Source organism: Cynoglossus semilaevis, chromosome 15, assembly GCF_000523025.1.
Source record: "Cynoglossus semilaevis isolate Cse_v1.0 chromosome 15, Cse_v1.0, whole genome shotgun sequence".
Classification (NCBI taxonomy): Eukaryota; Metazoa; Chordata; class Actinopteri; order Pleuronectiformes; family Cynoglossidae; genus Cynoglossus; species Cynoglossus semilaevis.
The window spans coordinates 2,250,682-2,256,305 of NC_024321.1; the positions used below are offsets into that span (position 1 = coordinate 2,250,682).

Below are 5,624 nucleotides of genomic sequence, written 5' to 3' on the forward strand. Positions count from 1 at the left end.
AAGGAAGACTACAACTTTGCAAAAACGAGTACGAAATAACAGTCTCTAGGCAGTTGCTCCATTTATGAAGCTGCATTTACAGTCATACCAACAATATGGGTTGATATTCTCTTGTACAAAGTCCTCTCTGAGTAATACGCATGTGGTTTTTCAATGTTATGGTCTTTCTTTATTTAATTTATAACTTGTTAGATTGTTTTGCCATTTCATCATTTTTATTCTTCATAGAATGTTGGTTACGTTTTAAACCTCGGTGCTAACAGCCCGGGGATTTTTGATGTATAAGACTGGAGCTGCTCAATTCTCAGTGGTCAGTGTTTTTCTATTTTCTTCTTCACGCTGTAGAAATGTTAAATAGGAGACAGATGTGGACTCCCATGTTTCAGTGTCTATTACTGTAAGATGCTGGGTTCTAACACGGCAGAGGGTCGTGGACAATCAGCAGTGGGTTTTACTTTTGTCCTAACACAGACTTTTTCTGTCTTTTTATGATTCCTTGCCTACGGCAAACCTTTAAATTGCTCTTAATCTGTTTTTGTTTAGCGTTTGGTGTCACTGAGGTTTACTTACATGTCATTCCTTCTTTTACTTTTGAAAAGCCACTTCCAGCAGTTGTAAACGTTTTATATTAAACCCTAAGAATATTCCATCAGAGTGAATTGAACTTTCTCAGCTCTGAATGGTAAAGATTCTCCGACATTCGATGTGGCAGCTACGTTCTTCAGTAAACAGTCTAATTCAAAGCTTTTGTTTCATTTGAGTTTTATTCTGGTTCAGTGCGTTCCAAAAGTTGTGCTGATCTTTACCGACGTGGACAGGCAGGGTTGGTCGACCACGTGTCTGATGTTCTGCTCGTGGGCAGAGTCTGTTCCTCATTTAAAACTCCAGCAGCCAATGTAAACCACATCCATGCATGAGCAGCAGCCACGCGGGTCTGTAATGCTAATTTTTAGCTTTTAGAGTCAGCGAGTGGAACAAAAGTTCACGATTTCATCTCATGCCTCAGAGTTTTTGTTTGTAGACTTGCGCTTGTTCCAAAGTTTCATCTCGGTGTGACCACTCATCTACAGAGTGTGGTCACACTCTCTACAATTATATTATTATTATTATTATTACTAATAATTGACCTTTGACTATGTAAATATACAACTTATAGTTATTTAAGTTATATAGGAAAAAATCCAAGACCATTACCAAACCACTGACCAAACGTATTGGCCAAAAACACATCAACAAAAGCTAAAATATTCAGTATGAGAAGTTATAAAGGCAAGTAAATATAAAGTGAAAGAAGATATCCAAGCTATAACTATATGAATATATATAAACATATGAAAATACCGTCACTTTATTAAACGAGAATCCACATTTTTAAAGCCAAAACGTTCGTATGTATAATTATTTAATGTCTTTTAGTTTATTTTTCTACTATATTTTGCGGTGTAGCAAAACTTTTGCCAGATCGGCACTGATGAAGGAGGTGCGGAGATCTTGGAGCATCATGACGTGGTAAGATATTTTGTGGTCTATTTTGACCTGTTAGCGTAAGCGAATGGCAGTGCCTTGTTTGCACGGGGCCACACTGACTGACTGTTAACACACGGCCCATATACAGTATTGCCACCAATCACACAAACGTGCTAAGCTGATAAGGACATTGATATTCTTCTGTTGCTTTTCGAAGCTATGAATTATTCATCCTCAGATTGGCGCTGCTGCAGGTTTGTGACGGAATTGCGTTGACGAGCAGGAAAAGGCGGAGGAGGTTTTGATAAAGAAATCACAGGTAACTTTGGTTACTGTCTGCTGCATGACAAACATGAGACAACAGAGAGGTTGAGATGTTTCCTCAAAGAAGAGAGTCAGATGTGTGTGAATGACAACTGAAAGTGAAGTTCAGCATTCAGATTTGACTGTCTTTTAGTTCAGGTGATCTAAGGACTGGCTCGGGGGGGACAGGCTTTAGGTTAATGTGCTAATAGACAACTTTTTCGTACATTTTATGGCTATGTGCTTGGAGACACGGAAGCAGAATAACTTAATGCTAGATTTTTATCAAATTTTCACAAATATTAATCGTAAACAACTGGTCTTGTAGCTTGTAACTATTAGCCCTGCTTACTACAAATAACTGTTGAGTGCCTTAGTTAGTAGTTAATAATACTTCTTTATACATGGGTATCACTCTGCTATGGCTGTGTCTTTTCTATATCGTAGTGTTACTTTTAACGACTTTAAATCCGAAGGTGTCTTACTTTGAGTATTTTGTACAGTTAATTTAATTGCTCACTACCGGGGGTCCTTTATGACATCTTCGACCTATGACCTCCTATGTATAAATGTATTGAGAAAGTCTTGTTGCCTCATTCCAACGAGGAAGATGACTCTGTTTACATTCCCCCGGTGGTACGCCATATTTTTTTTGCCCTTCGTTATGGCTCACAGGCATAAGTCAGATTCTTCTGATGGCATTGTCGTCAGAGCAAGTTATAGAGGTCAATAAAGCACACTTTCCCTGTGGTCTTCATTGCTCTTCACGGTGACTAACTTCGTGTTAAAGCAATTGTTTCTTGGCCACAACAACTGAATTATCAGTCACCTTCTTTTTTTTAAATCTATTTGCCAAAGGCTACTGACTGCTTGCTAATCTTGGTGTTAGACACTCTGCATTTGATATTTAACTTTTAATTTTTTTTTTTTCGTGTAAGTTTTAAATGCAATATTACTTTTGGTTCGGTGCATTTTAAAAAAATAAATTTAATCACAGGCTTAGAAACTATCTTGTCTCACTAGCTTTTTCAGATTTTTTTCTTTTGTTTTCCTTACATCCTTTTGTCAAAATGAAAATAAGTCAAATATTGCATTTCTCCTAAACTTAAAACTTTAATTCACTCACATTGATTTTTGAACTTCATTTCAGTTCCTCTGGATTCAAAGCGTTTTCATTTATGCAATCAATGAAAGTGGCTCCAAAGACTCACATTAAACATCAGTGTCTAAAAGTTCTGACGCTCTTGATTCTTTTCTCCAGGATCCTGATCCTTCAGGATTAAAATCCTTCTTTTTGGCACAGACCGTTCGTGACTCAGTAACACTCTTTTCTAAATGTTGGGCCTGAATCTGTGCAAACAGTGTGTAATATTGAGGTTACAGCAGCTCGTGATGCCTCCTCTATTTGACAGTGTAATTGGCCTCAAGCTGGGGGGAGCGATGTGGAAGAGGAAAGGAGTCGTTGTGGGGACGAGTCAGTGACTGGAGGAACTAATTACTTCTCCGGCAAGTGACAGTTTTTCAGGTGGGAACTTAGCTTTAGGTACGAGGGCAATTTCTCCCGAGACCACAGAAGGAAATTAACTTTAATATATTTATAGTTTTTAACATACTCTACCGGGCGTTTGGGATCATTTATCAGCAATGAAACCAACTGTGTTTTGACAGCAATATTTTAACTATATTCCACATGTTTTAAGATTAATTAATGTGTTATAAAACAGTTTTAATCCTGGTTTGATATTATTATAATGCTGAGTTAAGGGTCGTGTGTTTTTCAAATGGCTCGCTAACCTTTAGCAATCTAATGACATAATCGTTACATATATATTTCCACATATATATTCATTGAGGAGGTATGTTATGCTAAAAAAAAAACCCAAAACAAAAAAAAAAACTTGCAACAAAAACTCCCAGAAAAACATAAAAGTTATCATTTAATATTTGGACTGGTGTCTTGTTTTATAAGAAAGAATAGTAATGTATTAATTTGATAATCTTTGCTACATAAAAACCCAATTTAAGTCTGTTTGTGTTTGGATGTGTGTGCTTCTGTATACATGCTAATGCACAGGAAGTTGGTTCTGCTACTTGAAAAAGCCAAATTTTATCCACAAAATGAATTATGAAACATTCCCCACCAACCGTTGCAGGTTCTGCCTTCTATTACATATATTAACAACAGTGAGCTTGGTGCTTTTTTTGGCTCACTGTACATTACTTCCAGGCTAACAACGCATTAGCTTTAGCTTTTGAGCATGAGCTTCCCCTGCTGTTCTCTGACACAGAACGTATGTGCACAATAATCAGCTGTAAAACCGGCAATACATGTGACAGGCTGACAGGCTGACAGGCCTGTCGCCTTAACAGGTCCTTTGGGTTGAGGTGACCCGGTGGCTGATTACATGCCATTGTGTGTGTTCCTGTAACGGCACGGCTTGTGCCAACTTTTCCTCATACTCTGATTCTACTTCCTAATGCGAAGGACAACAGGTCTACTAATAATGTTTTTGTTTTTAGATTTTTCGCTTCTTTTCCGCGGGGTGATATTTAATAGCAACATTTGCACCTTCATCATGGTGACAATTCTCAGGCCTTTTATCCTGTTATTTTCCTACACCGAGTTTAAAAATGTTTTACTTTCCCGCACTCTGTGCTAATTATCCACGTCAAAGAAGGGACGACAGTCTGTGTTATTTTGTGTTTTGGACAGTCTAACTGCAGCGCTGTTCCCTTCTAGACGAAATCTGCCAAAAGTCGCCTCATTCTCCGTTTCCCTTTTTTAACTGCTGTCTCCACCTGCTTGTTACTTGAGTGTTGTTGTCAAGAATGATTTAAACTTTTCCTCCGCTCTCCTTTTCTTCTGGAGTGTGCGACAGTGATGTATTCTCCTCGTCTCCCAAATGTGTGCAGCTGCGAACCACATCCTCTCGCTCTGACGGAGGTGATGTATGTTTATGTCCGTGTAAAGAAAATGAGGAAAGGCTGCGAATGATTTCCCCATCTTACAAACGGGATGTAAAGAGAACACATTGTCTATAGGCCGTTAAACAAAGTGCGCACTCGTAAATAACACTGGGAAACTTCTTCTCCAGCTCTGCCTCGGGAGTTGTTCCAGTCTGAAATCATGCTGTTGCTGTGGTGTTGCATCAACCTGAATGGCTCAAATGTCAAATCTGTCATTTTTAACAAATTATTTTTGTCAAGAGTAACGTTAAGGCCTGGCTCCCAACACAGCGGAAAATGGAAAATCAGGAACTGAGTGGTACAGGTTTTATTTTGTTCCCTTGTCGCGTCTCATTATTAGCACCTGAGACAGACTGAGTACAACACACGATGTTTTGACCAAAATACCAAGGGATGACATTGAAAACAGCAGCAAAGACGGTTGAAGACATTTTTCTTTTTTATTTGCTTATTTTCAGATTTCGGTTGCAACTGTTGCCTGACGGTCATTGCAGGCATGGACAGGACCCGAATGCAGCACGAGAGAGACTTTCTTTCAGATTTCGGTTGCAACTGTTGCCTGTGTGGAAGAAAGTCATGGCCGGAACAACAAATTCAATTGTTGCCGTTACTGACGGTCATTGCAGGCATGGACAGGCCCCAAATGCAGCACGAGAGAGACTTTCCTCAGATGCAAAATCAACAAATCAAGTGGAAAATCAACAACAACTCAAAACATTGACGACAGGCGTGGACTTCTCCACCGCCATTTCTCAAAACCTTGGACACGACCAACAAACAAACCGCAACAAACAATGATCCCACCAGAGACACAGGTGAGTGTGATCACACTGATTAACCCCACACAGCAGACAGCCCTAACAGTTGCAGCAGTACCAAGTGTCATG

The 5,624-nt window shown here is 39.1% G+C and overlaps 1 long non-coding RNA gene across 1 annotated transcript; it reads left to right on the forward strand.

Annotated features, from left to right (window-relative positions):
* Nucleotides 1–1,469: 1,469 nt before the first annotated feature.
* Nucleotides 1,470–4,032, forward strand: LOC107989596 (uncharacterized). The gene is made up of 3 exons (XR_003052097.1): nucleotides 1,470–1,509; nucleotides 1,706–1,786; nucleotides 3,183–4,032. It is a non-coding gene; the product is annotated as an uncharacterized LOC107989596 (long non-coding RNA).
* Nucleotides 4,033–5,624: the final 1,592 nt, after the last annotated feature.